Genomic DNA, 13,962 nt, shown 5'->3' with positions numbered 1-13,962 from the left:
CAATCTTGAGACTTAAGCACGTTGATTTGTTGATATCTTCAAGCTCTTATGAAATACAAGTTGTCCTCATCAAAACCAAAACATATAGTGAGCAAGCTTTCCAAAGTGCTTCTCTTGACATGCGCACTTTCACTTTTCTGATACTCCTAGGTGTTATCCATTTCCATCATATCTTCTATAATACTCACCACCTTGATTAGACTTGACATTTTTCACCTTTCTATCTAATTATCTTTTAACTTCATTAATGTTAGTCTCGAAGGCATTTATGGCTACAGATTATCAAACAATAAATAGATATAAGAATAACGTGAATAATCATCAATGAAGGTAATAAAATATTTTTCTTAATTGAAAGAAGTAACATCAAAAGGTCCCCAAATAATTGTGTGTATTATTTCTAGAAGTTTAGTGCTTCTTGTGGCTCTATTCTTTGTGTGTTTTGTATGTTTAACTTAATACAATTCACATATATATTCAGATCATTAAAATCTAAATCCATCCGGATTTCATTTATTACTAATCTTTTCATTCTTTCTTTAGAAACATGTCTAAAATGTTAATGCTACAAGTAAGCAGAACATTTATCAATTAAACCACGCTTAATTCCAACATAATGATGCAATGTTAAGAGTGCTTTAGAAAAAAATATTATCAATATTTAACTTGTATAAACCGTCATATGATATACCATTATCAATCAAATGAGTATATTTATACAAACTAAAATATTTATTACCAAATTTAAAAGAGTATCCAACAATATCAAGCTTAGATAAAGAAACCAAATTTCAAGAGATATGGGTATATAAAGAGTTTCAAATAAATCTAAATGATGTCAAGTTATTAAGGATTAAACGATAAGTCCCAACGGCTTCCCATTTGAACCTTCACTCTATTTTCCATAAAGACAAATTTTTCATTGAGAGGGGATCCACTTACTCCAAGAGTAAAGAAACCTAAATCGTTAGATTTTCTTAGAATGAATGTCTAAGATGTGGAGTAGGTTTTTTAAACTTACTCTTGAAGTAAGTAGATCCCCTCCCCTTTTCATTTGGTCTTGTAATCCGGGTCGTAAGGAATCCCTACATAGTATTAGAAACATGAGCATTATATCAAGAATCCATCCACCAAGTATTATAAGAAACTTCTGCTAAGTTTGATTCAAAATATACATAAACACCATGCTTACCTTTCTTTTCAAACCAATATTTGCATTTTGCACAATCCTATTAGAAATGTCCAATCTTTCTACATAAACGACATCTATTTCCATGATGTTCCTTCTTGTGAAGTTGAGATAATGATTCATTAATCTTTTAGAGTCACTTCCCTTTATTGTCAAGATTTACTTTATAGCTCCTTGATGATTAACATAATTGATGAAATGATTTCTTTGGCTCTTCATTCTGGTATCCTCTTGAACTAGCATATTATGGAAATCATGCACAATCTATTTTTATTTCATGGTGTTATAGTTCATTTGGAAAAGATCATATTCAGATGGTAATGAATTTAATATAAATTGCATAAGGAAGTTCTCATCCATATCCATTCCTAATGTTGTAAGTCTTTCTATAATGTTTGTCATTTCAATGACATGTTCATGCATAGTACAAGAACCATCGAATTTTACGGTGGTCAATGTACTCATTAGATGTATTAATCTGTGAATGGGAGTGGTGGTTAGTTAAAGTTCTCCCAAAATGTAATTTCAAGATAATAAATTTGAAAGTGTTGGGATTTATTCCTTGAATTGAGCCCCACTTATCCAACACACTCATGTTCTATCACCATGTCAAACATTGTTAACATTCTACTTTATTCTTTCTTAAGTATCTGGTGCATATGAAAAATGAGAGGAATCTGATTTTTTACACCTCGTCCAACAAAACTCTTATAAATTTGTGAAATCATAATCATGGTCCACGTTTATTGAGTTGTTGGGTATTGGTAAAGACATGGGCTTTCTCATAAAGTACCTGGAGAATGGAGTGTACTTAAGCCACTATTAGGAACAACCATGAAAATGAAATAGGTAGTATGTTCTTATAGAGTATGAATGGCCAACATAAACAATGTTATGTAATTTATTTAAAAGAAAGAGCAAATATCATAAGATTCTCAATGTGTTCCAATCCTCAAGTGCATCATAATATTCATTCTGTTCCAATCATTCGACTTTCATCCTCTCAAGTAACACCAATGCTAATTCAAATTTCCCTATGTTACAAAATTAACAAATCATTGATGTCCATGAGACAACATCTATGTCAAACATTCTATAAAAAACATTTACCATACATTTAAAATGAAAAAAAAAATTAAAAAGAGAAAAAGTGGTGGATTGACCTCTATAATCAGTGTCAACATCCAAATGAAAATAAAATTACTCACAATACAAAAAAACACGGGACTATCCAAAATAGTGCAATTTATTTACAATTTTTCACAATAATTTGACATAACATATAACATGAAACTGAATTGAAAGTGGTTTTTCAATTTTTAAACTTTTACTGATCAATAATCAGTTGAAAAACAAAATAATTTCATCCAAATTAAAAATTCGAGTGAAACACATTTTCTGCCTACTCATATAAGCAAACAATCACCCAACATACACTATGCCAGAGTTTCCGTTTAACAACGCTTATTTTAGATGTATAACAGTGTTTTTGGGCGCTTTCTGTTTGATTGCAGTAGTATAATGCCATCATTAATAGTGTCTCACAAATGTTTTTGTATTGATTATATTCCACAACGCAACACACAAAAATCACTATCATATAGTGCATCAAAGCGTTGTCATATAGGTCTTACATAAATAGCGCATTTTATAGGTTTTATTAACAGCGCTTGTTGTTGCGCTGTTGAAGTTCATATATTTAACGCGCAATAACAGAAAAACGTTGTTGTATTATTCATAAATTTTCTCAAACAACACCCTAATACAACAGCGCATCACACGCATAGCGCTACTGTATTAATAATGTACAACAATGCTTTCTATAAAAAGCATTGTTGTAGTTATCCTTTATAACAACGCATGTCAGGGCTTCCCCTAAATTCGATGTTGATTTGTATAAATTAATATCTGCATATACATATATTTGCAGAACATACATTTTCAACAGCATAGACATTTATACATTCTGAACAACAAGACACATTAATACAGGCCAGAAGTTTGTTTTATTAACATCAATACAATGCAAAATACAAACAATGAATATCATGTCAATTATGTTTTGACAGAGTACATAATTAAAAATAAAAAAAATTCACAAATTACAAAGAAACAATATTATACAAATTACAAACTATCAAAATTAAGCTATAATTATACAAAGATTACTTGCATCTACTATTTCTTCTTTGGAGGAGCATATTGATTTACCCAAAGCCATTCATCGTGATCATCTCTTGTATATAAATCATCATCCGTAGTTGGTCCGCTCTCACGTGACTATTATGTCCCAAAAAAAGAATCATCTTCATCAACATCTTCATATTCTTGGTCATCAATATTATTGACGATTATTTTGTTAGTTAAAAGAACAATGGACCATTTCATGTCAGCTGGATCACTAACATAAAATACTTGTTGAGCTTGTGATACTAGAATAAATGGCTCATCTTTAAATCCTGACCTATTAAGATCCACCTGCATGAACCCTAACTCATCAACTCGGAACCCATTATTGTTATCAACCCATATACAATAAAAAATCGACATCCGTAACATTGTCTAATCCAATTCCCATATTTGTTCAATCACTCCAAAGTATGACATGTTCGCATATATTAGGTTTCTATCTTTTGCACTTGACATGTGTAAAGTTCGAGCAATAAGAGTCACACCACTATTTTCCTTTTTACTTTGATCATCTTGTTTTTTCGTATAAAATGTGAAACCATTAATTAGGTAACCAGTATAGGATAAGACATGAATGCTTGGACCATTGGGTAATCATTTCAATCTTTCGGAAACCGAATGTGCATTTATATTCAACTCCTGATCAATGTGATTTTTAGCCACTTTATGAAACACCGATTATGCTCTTTGGAAATCCAATTTTCGTTCTTACTTGCGTAAGACTCCTTAGCATCTCCTTGTGTGTTTCAACATATGACTCAACCTCGCCGGCATTATGTAAAACATATAAGTGTGCTTACTCCAATTCGGTTCTTTTTATAGTCAATATGTCATTCCCAGTAACACCTTCACAAAATGTTTTTTTTTTGCATATCGAGGCTTTGGAATGTCCATGAAATCACCATTGGTAAAGTATCCGATAAAAAAATCAAGAGCTTCTTCAACAACATATCGCTTGACAATAAAACCCTCTGGTGTTGATGGGTTCTTCACATACCCTTTTAATGTCTTCATATAACGCTCAAAGGGGTACATCCGTCTCATATAGGAAGGGCCACATAGTTGTGTCTCTCGAACAAGATGAATGCTTAAATGAACCATTATGTCAAAAAAGAAGGTGAGAAATACATTTCAAGCTCACACAAAGTCAAAATAATTTGTCTTTGCAATGCAGGTAATTTTCAGGGTCAATCACTTTGCTAAAATTGCCTTGAAGGAGAAGCATAAACTAGTTATGGTTCCTCAAATTTTTTTAGGTAGAATTGAATGTATTCCAATAGGCAAGAAATGCTCCACAAGTACATGACAATCATGAGACTTAAGACCTTTTAACTTGAGATCTTTCATTGATACGACGTTTTGAATGTTGGAAGAGTACCCCTCTGGAACAATAACACCATGAATAAATTTATAAAATTCCATTTTCTCCTTCCTCGACAAAGTATAAGTTGTTGGAGGTAGAAATGTACGTTTTCCCTTCATTATTGGCCCCAATTCCTTTCTTATTCCCATAATAACTAAATCTAACCTTGCAATCAAGCCATCTTTGGTCTTACTAGGGATATTGAGTAAGGTACCAATGAGACTTTCAAACACATTTTTTCAATATGTATAACATCGAGGAAATATCTTACAAATAATGAACTTCAATATGGAAATTCAAAGAAGATTGACCTTTTCTTCCACCCACTTGTGACAATTTATTTTTCAAAAGGTTTACCAAAGTTAGTATTCAAACCCTTTCGCTTTTGAAATAATTGGTCACTTGTCAACGGTAAAGGAGCACAACCTTCTTCATTGTTTCCATCAAATGCTTTTCTCCATCGTTGATAGTGATGATCTGAAGGCAAAAATCTACGATGGTCAAGGAAGACATTCTTCTTATAGTGTTCCAACCTCATTGAATGAGTATTGTCTTCACATACAAGACATACAAAATGTTCTTTTGTACTATATCCATACAGATTACCATATGCAGGGAAATTACTGATTGTGCCGAACAACAAAGCCCTCAAGTTAAAGCTTTCTTCCCTATATGCGTCATATACATTTATGCTTGTCTCCTACATTTTCTTCAAGTCTTCAATTAGTGGAGCCAAATATATGTCTACGTCATTTCCTGGTTATTTAGGTCCAAAAATTAACATAAATAACATCACATATTTGCGCTTCATGCATATAGAAGGAGGTAGGTTGTATATCAACATCATCATTGGCCATGTAATGTGGGAGCAACTTTCAACACTATGTGGGTTAATTCCATCTGTTGACAATGCAAGGCGTATATTTCTTCATCATGATGCCGAAGCTTGCCATCTTTAATCATCTCTTCATCATGCCATGTCAACTTCATTGCATCTTTGGCATTGCTAAACATACGCTTGAATCTTACTTTGATCGTAAAATACCATACAACCTTTTTGGGAATTGAGTCTTCCTTCTTATATCATGATACATTACATTTAGGACATAACTTTAATGAAGCACACTCATTAAAAAATAAGATGCGATCATTTTCATAAGCATGTATCCTAGTGTAGTCCATGCCTATGGAGCGTAACATTTGTTTTGCATCATAGGTTCAAGAAGTGAGCACATTATCTTCCGGCAACATATCCTTCAGAAGTACAAGCAAGTCGGTGAAACTCTTATCAGTCCATCCATTAACAGATTTCAACTTATACAACCTTGATACCACTGCAATTCTTGTGAATTTAGTACAAACATCATATAATGGTTTCTCAGCATCACTTATCAACTGCTGAAACATCTCAGGACAATCCTGAAGATTCTCTTCGAAAACGTTTGTCATTTCCTCGAAACGATCGTCTTCATATGGTTTTCATCCATAACGTCTCTCTTCTCACCATCTTAAGCATGGACATACAATTCTATTAGGGTTTTCAACATTCTCAATTGCAAACCTAACAAATGATTTTACTCCTTCTTCATACTCCTTCGTCAATCGATTGATACTCATCCATTTTGGATCCATTTTCTATTAACAAAAAATATAATGAGCATAAATCCCTAAAGCTTGGAGTTAAGTTCATCAAGAAGAGAAAATGCATTATTATGTAATTAAAAATGGGGGAACCCTAACTAGTAATATAAGCTAAATGAGTCGGAACTCGGAAACCCCAACTCAATACAAGCTAAATGAGTGAAATTACTCAATACAAGCTAAATATAATAAAATTAAAAAGGAAAATAACTATAAGAAAAACTCACTTTCAATTCGATGTTGAATGCGTAACTGATGATTTTGAGGTTAAACGAGTGAAGGATTTTTGAAATCGATGTTGAATGATTGTCGTGTTGACTGAGTGAATGATTTTCGATGTTGAATGAGTGAATGATGATGAGTGTGAATGATTTTCGAGGTCAATTTTGAGAGCAAATGCGTTTTGCTGCTGATTAAATGAGTGTTAGGATTGCTGATGAATGTGTGAGAATGCGAGAACATTTTAATTTTTTAGGGTCTGATAGTATCTTCAGTAGTGCATAATGAAGATGGTGTTGTTAATGATATATAATCAACAACACATAGTGAATATGGCACTGTCAATGATACCTAATCAACAGTAAAATCTTAAGGAAATAATGTGGAAGAACTCCCCATTAAAATATAAAGAAGGTAAGTATTCCACGACGCAATCTTAGGAAAACGATGTGGAAGATATAATAATTTTTTTACTAATTCATTTTTTTAATGAAATTCAAATTAGTAATTAAATTATGACATTTGATTAATGACAATTTATTTAATATATATAACAATTAATAATGACAATAAATGAAATTTAAACAATTAATTGATTAAATACTGTGTTAAGTAGAAAGTGAAGTGCACCATTGGATAATGATATATGTTTTGATGAAGACAAACATGAAGACTAACATGAAGACAAACATGAAGACTAACATGAAGACAAGCTTGAAGATCATTCAACAAACAACATGCCAAAGACTGAAGTGGTGACTTATTAGACTTAGGTTATAATTCTTTATTATCTTTTTAGAAGTCTAAGATGCTTGTCATAGATATTGAATCTAGGTTAGGTAAACCTAGGTGTGAGTCTCACAAGACTTAATAAAGTAATTAATCTACTAAAATGAGACATCATCTAGAAATATATGATAATTAGGTTCATACATTTGAATACATTGATTTTGTGCATTAAAGGTATTATATTTGGAAATTATGTATTGCATGAGCATATATCATATAGGTAGTCCACCATACATTACCAAGCTGATTTTACACTATTTAATGGATTATGCATTTTGTTAATCCATTAACAGACACTGTTTAATCGATTAATAGAATCACAGTTTCAACAGAAAAATGAAAAACTGAAAACAATTATTTTCAACAACCTGTTAATTGATTAAATGGATACTTCATCGATTAACTGGGACTTTAGACAGTTTTCTATTTAAACTGAAATCTCAGCATATGTGACATAAGAATTCATACATTTTTACATCATTTTCTCTGCATATTTTCGAGTTACTCACTGTCATATCTAGGAGAAAATATTGCATGTTGCATTAGTATAAAGATTAGATCATGCTAAGGCTTTAAGTTTCATATTCATATTGCATGTTCTTTGAAAATCCTTCTTGCATCATTCTTGTGTTTCTTGGAAAGAAAAGATACGGTTTTTAATGATTACATAATTTCAAAAACCTCATGCATGTACATTCATATTAGACTATGAAGTCTTGTGAGTTCTTGCTTAGGTTTTAGTCTTTGATCTTTATTGTAAAATCTGAGTATTAAGTACTCATTCGTAACTCAAAACATTGTAATTCAAGGATTAGGAAAATCCTAGTTGCGGTTAGGTAAGGTGTTCTGCACAAAGATTTGGAGATCTGGGGATAAAGAGCAATACCTTGGCTGAGGCCAAATCACGATAAGAAAGGTTTTCTTGGGAGGCGATTTTAGGAAAGGTCAAACCAAAGATGATGAATTTCTTTGGGTTCCAAGAAAGGAGCATTCGAGTCTTGTAATTGGAAGTGTGTATGTAACTATACATTATGTTCTATAGTGAAGAAGAAAACCTCACAAGATCGGAAGGGGAGGCCTGGATGTAGTCTTACAGTGAACTGTTAAATGAACCAGGATAAAATCCTTGCACAATCTTTTCTATCCCTTTCTCTTTTACATTTCAAGCTGTAATATTGCATGATATAACATGATAACTTGTATATTGATCATGTGCTATAACTAGTTTAATTTTGTGTAAAAACATTTGTTATATCATTGCCTGATTTCTCGTAACCTTCCGTGCAAGAGAGTTGTTAAACAAGATTTTATGCATTCTATTTTTATTGTGTTTAATCGATTATGAACAATGCTTAATCGATTCACTGGGCATTTTTCAGCAAGTATGCAAAAACCCAAAAAATGGAACTTGAGTTCTGCTACACCTATTTAACCGCCTTTATAGGTGTGTTATGTCCATTGATACCTAACATAAGTGATTAAGTGCAGAAGAAATAGTTTTGTTGATCATATCGACATCGCTTCTTACCGAATGCGATGTTGTATAGCTAAAAGAGAATAAATGAGAGATAAGTATTCAACAACGTTTTTTTGTGAATGCGTTGTTGAATTCAACGTAATCAACAAGGCTTTTTTGTGAATGCGATGTTGAATTCAACGTAATCAACATCATATTGTTAAAAAAGTGTTGTTGTATAGGTATAACAACAACGCATTATTAAAAAACATCGTCGAAGGCCATTATTCCTAATTCTACATAGTTACGCACACAACATAAAATAACCTGAATGCATACATAAACATCAAATGACAACTATATGAACACAACTGAATTTCAACTGAATTTATATATTGAACACTAATTACACTATAATGTTTACATGAATATTAATTGAATTCCTTAAGCTACAATATGTGCAAAACTAATCTACTATACAATTAGCTATGATTTGTCAACAGAACTAAGTACAAAGTTTGACCATTGTTCTCTAATCTAGTTGACTTCGTCATCTGTATATGATTTGCCAACAATCTTAATTTCCTTAGTTGGCCATTGCTGAATGATCTCCTTCATGAATTTCAGCACATAATAGCCGCAATCTACCTGATTTGTTTGGCAAGGGGTCTACAATTAAAATAAAGTAAACATATAAGTACAACCATAGTTGAAATTTGAATGCATTACATATATAATTGTTTGAGCTGATTTGTGCCAATACCTTTATATGATTCCACTTGATTTTTGTGATTTGGTAACTTGTTTCTAGCACGATTATAGCTTCTATAAACTTTCACTGCACTAAACAATAGAAAATGTACTTAATTACTAAACAACTAGGAAAGTGAAAGTGTAACTAAATGTTTAAATGAGTAGTCCACTTACCTAGAAAACAAATCTTTCATAGCGGGGTACGTGCAGCATAGCATCGGCCGACTTGAACACTTTCCCAACACCCACTACTCGACTAGTTGGGGTATCGAGGAAAAGTTTGCAAGAACTGATTCCCTATACATAATTTAAAACATATAATTAGTTAACGACTAAATTAATATAAGTTAACTAAATTAAAATAAGTTAACTAAATTAAAATAAGTTAACTAAATTGCCTCAGGAATGAGAATTAGAATGAGAACGTTGTAAGGTGTAGGTGTGCAACTCTCATTGACGGTTGAAGGAGCAGCGCCAACAGCACTAGCTAGTCGTTGCCACCCAACTTTCTTCATCTTCATTGATTGCTCAAATTTGTTGAAACGTTGTATGAGGCCATCTAGTTGATTTTGAATTTGGCTTATTTGGGCTTTGGTTACACGCTTTGGATGGGGTACAAAAGTTCGCTGACTAACCCCAAATCCTGCACCTCGGATATGGTCAGGGTAGATAGATAGTCCTAGTGCCTTGTCAAATATTATGTGACTATCCGGGTTTGCCTCCTTTTCTTTTAGGGCAACCTGATAAATCAAGAAAAAATAGTGTTAATTAATCACATTTTGAGAAATAAAATATTGAAATTAAGTATAATTAAAAAATGAGCACTTACAACATGTCTTACCGCTTCTTGAACTTCCTCATTATCAATGACACCATCCTTGTTCTTATGGGTATCCAACCATATAACATCGAGTTCTACACCATGTGGAGTCATAAGTGTATTGCTTTTGTTCTCCAACTAACAAAATATAACCAATAATAATGTAATTAGATATATATGCATATAAAACATAACCAATAATGTACTTACAAATTAACAATACTTACAATTTTTTCCTCAATTCCTCTATACCCCGCTCGAGAAGCTATGTACGGATATAAAGGCTTGGATGCCCTCTTGCGGTTTTCACTACTTCATTTCTGGAAATATAAACAACATTAATATCAATAATCATATACAAAAGCATATATACAAAATTCAACACAAAGAATATGATTTTACCAAGAAAGACTCGTCTTGTGTGCGTAGGGTGACAAAAGTCTTCCAATCCTATTTTAACAATGATATTTGCATATTTAGTTGGAGGTTTTAGGTTGACATTGCCATCAACATCTCTGAGTAATTTCCTAGCCTCAGTTCAGAATTGTCGGAGAGCCTTGCCAGCCGATTTAAGAATATAATCCTTATATTCCTCACCAACATCAAAAGTTGACTGAAATAAAAACACATATACATATATTGCATGAAAACACATGCATATACATATATTTCATGAAAACATAACACTTATACGTACATTGCATGAAAGCACAAAAACTAAAAAAATAAACTTACTGTTATTTCATTCCAAATATGCTCCTTCACGGTATTCCCTACATCACTTCATTTGTTGAATGTTAGCTTCATATTCTGCCTAACAACAACACCAATGTAGCTTACTAATGTGTTGCCACCCTTCGAGTTTAATGGTTAGCCTTTAGAGTTCCATTGAACTTCTATCTTCAAATCCTTACTTCTTGACCAATGGCATTCTTCATGGAAGTCATTCCACATGGAAGTCGTTTTTGAGCAACGATTTGCTTGTCTTGTGGAGTCGATGTAGCTTCGTCACCAATGTGAGAACCATGATCGCCACTTTGGGAAGCCATTGATGAAGTTTTTTGAAGTTTCTGAGAGTATGAGAGTTTATGAGAGTATGAGGGTTTGCTGAGAGTATGAGGATTTCTTTTCGATTAAGTTTTATAACGTAGAGGGAATGATTCATGTTTCAGATATTTAAACTATATTAACAATTTAACAACACATACTAAAAGTAGCGTTGTTGTATTGACATCTTCAACAATGCATATTAAGGATTGTGTTTTTGTTGTATTAACAATTCAACAACGCATATTAATAGTAGCGTTGTTGTATTCACATCTTCAACAGTGCATATTAAGGATTGCGCTGTTGTTGTGTATCCACCTGTTTACTACTCATTTTCATAAACACATCAACAATGCTACCTAGATGTAGTGTTATTGTATTGACATCTTCAACAACACATATTAAGGATTATGTTGTTGTTGTGTATCCAGCTGTTTACTACTCATTTTCACAACAATTCAACATCCTCACCTAGATGTTACGCTGTTGAATAGAATCTAATTGACAATGTAATCGTAATTATGTGATGTTAAACTGAACTCATTTTCCAAATTAACAGCGTATTGGTAATTATGCGCTATTAAATAAACATTTTACATAACAGGAAAATATATATACAACATGAATTTACGTTAATTAACATGAAGTTGCCATGAAGTAGATTACTATATAACTGGAAAAATGTTAAATGTTACGTTTTGTTAATTTGTTTTTGTATTTATTAAGTATTGTTAATTTGTTTATTGTGTTTATTAATATGGAACAACAAAAGTATTAAAGGAAATAACCATTCAAATAATTATCAAAAAATAGAAATTAACATCCAAAATAATTGTTTTATTATTCATTCAGAGAGGCAAAATACATTATAATGAACTAAATGATTTTGTACATGCGAATATAATGAACTAAATGATTTGGTAGATGAAGAATGCAATGAAAAAGAAATAAATTAATGAGTTGAAAGATTTATAGATTAATCTTGTCCACAATTTTTCCCCCGACTCCTCTACACAAATCAAAAGATAAAAGTTAAGTGATTTCCTTTTGGAAAATCAAAAGATGTTAAAGACCTCCTTGACAAGATTTCAATAAAGGAAAAAATGTTTTACTCGTCTCCTCTACACAAAACTTCATCTCACGTAAATCTTGTATAACAACCACTTTCCTTCTGAAATTTGGGCCCTTTTTCAAAATCAAAAGATTTCAATGACGAAAATAAATGAACCGAAAAAATTGAAAGAGATGTATGAACTAAATAATTTACAAATTAAATCTTCATCATCTAACGCAAATCTTGTATAACATCCACTTTCCTTATGAAATCTGGGACCTTTTGCCAAATCAAAAGATGTTAAAGACCTCTTTGACATAATTCTGAAATAGAAACACAACTTTAGCACTTTTTGAAGATATAAGCGTGCATGAATGCGAGATTGAAGAGGCAAGCATGCATCACATAATGGTTTGATGAAGACAACGGACACAAAAAGGTTGATGAAGGAAAAAGAGTGATAAAGGCAAAGGATTGACAACATGTATGAATGTTGAAGGACAAGCTTGAGAGGATGAGAAAATCAACAAACAACAAGTATCAAAGATAAAGTCAAGACTCAAGTACATACATGACAAAACATTCAAAAGAATATCTAGGGGTTAAGTATTTTTATATATTTATTAGGTCTTAAGATGGTTGCTTAGTAATAGTCTAGGCTGGGATGAACCTTAATGAAAGTCTCACAAGCTAAAACCATTCATAACTAAAATGAGACTTACATGCATACATACATGATTTATATTTACATGCATACATATATGATAATATGTTTTGAATGCAATTAAAAAGAGTTTTAAATCATACATCATTCAAAGACATTCTTCATACTTTTACAAATCATGTAGGAGGTTCATACATCATTAAAAATATATTTTAGAAAACCATTTAATCGTTTAGGAATCATTTTAATCGTTTAGGAGTCATATTAATCGATTAAGTTTTGGGAACCTGTTAATCAATTAAATCAGTTGTTAATTGATTAAGCTAGTAAGAAACACGTTAATCGATTAAATTAGTTGTTAATCGATTAAGCTAGTAATTGATTCTGTTTTCTATTATTTTAAAGAAACCAGTTAATCGATTAAGATTTAGTATAATCGACTAACTACAGTTAAAAATAGAACAATATATACACCCAAGTTTTTCATATTGTTTCATAATCTTGAGAATCAAGAAAAGAGGGTTAGAACACATTTTAAAAAACAGAGAGTTTTACACTTTATTGAGAAGATCTAAATCTCAAACTTTCATATCTTTAGAAAATATTTTCTAAGTGTTCTTCCAAGAAAATAAAAAGGTGAATCTTTACAAGATACTCGTTGAGATTTCATTGTCAAATTTGTGAAAAAGAAACCTGCATCTCACGCATTGTATTTATCTATTTGTGAGATCTTTTAGGGGTTCTTAGATTAGTAGAAGATTGTAAAATCTGCACATT

At 31.8% G+C, this 13,962-nt stretch overlaps 1 long non-coding RNA gene across 1 annotated transcript in view; it reads left to right on the top strand.

Annotated features, from left to right (window-relative positions):
• Positions 1-1,042, top strand: part of LOC109358235 — a 10,859-nt gene extending 9,817 nt beyond the window's left edge. The window contains exon 3 of the long non-coding RNA XR_002108933.1: positions 972-1,042. This is a non-coding gene — a long non-coding RNA (uncharacterized LOC109358235). The remainder of the gene's footprint in view (positions 1-971) is intronic.

Source organism: Lupinus angustifolius, chromosome LG10 (genome assembly GCF_001865875.1).
Source record: "Lupinus angustifolius cultivar Tanjil chromosome LG10, LupAngTanjil_v1.0, whole genome shotgun sequence".
Lineage (NCBI taxonomy): Eukaryota > Viridiplantae > Streptophyta > Magnoliopsida > Fabales > Fabaceae > Lupinus > Lupinus angustifolius.
This window is presented reverse-complemented; position numbering and strand designations above follow the sequence as displayed.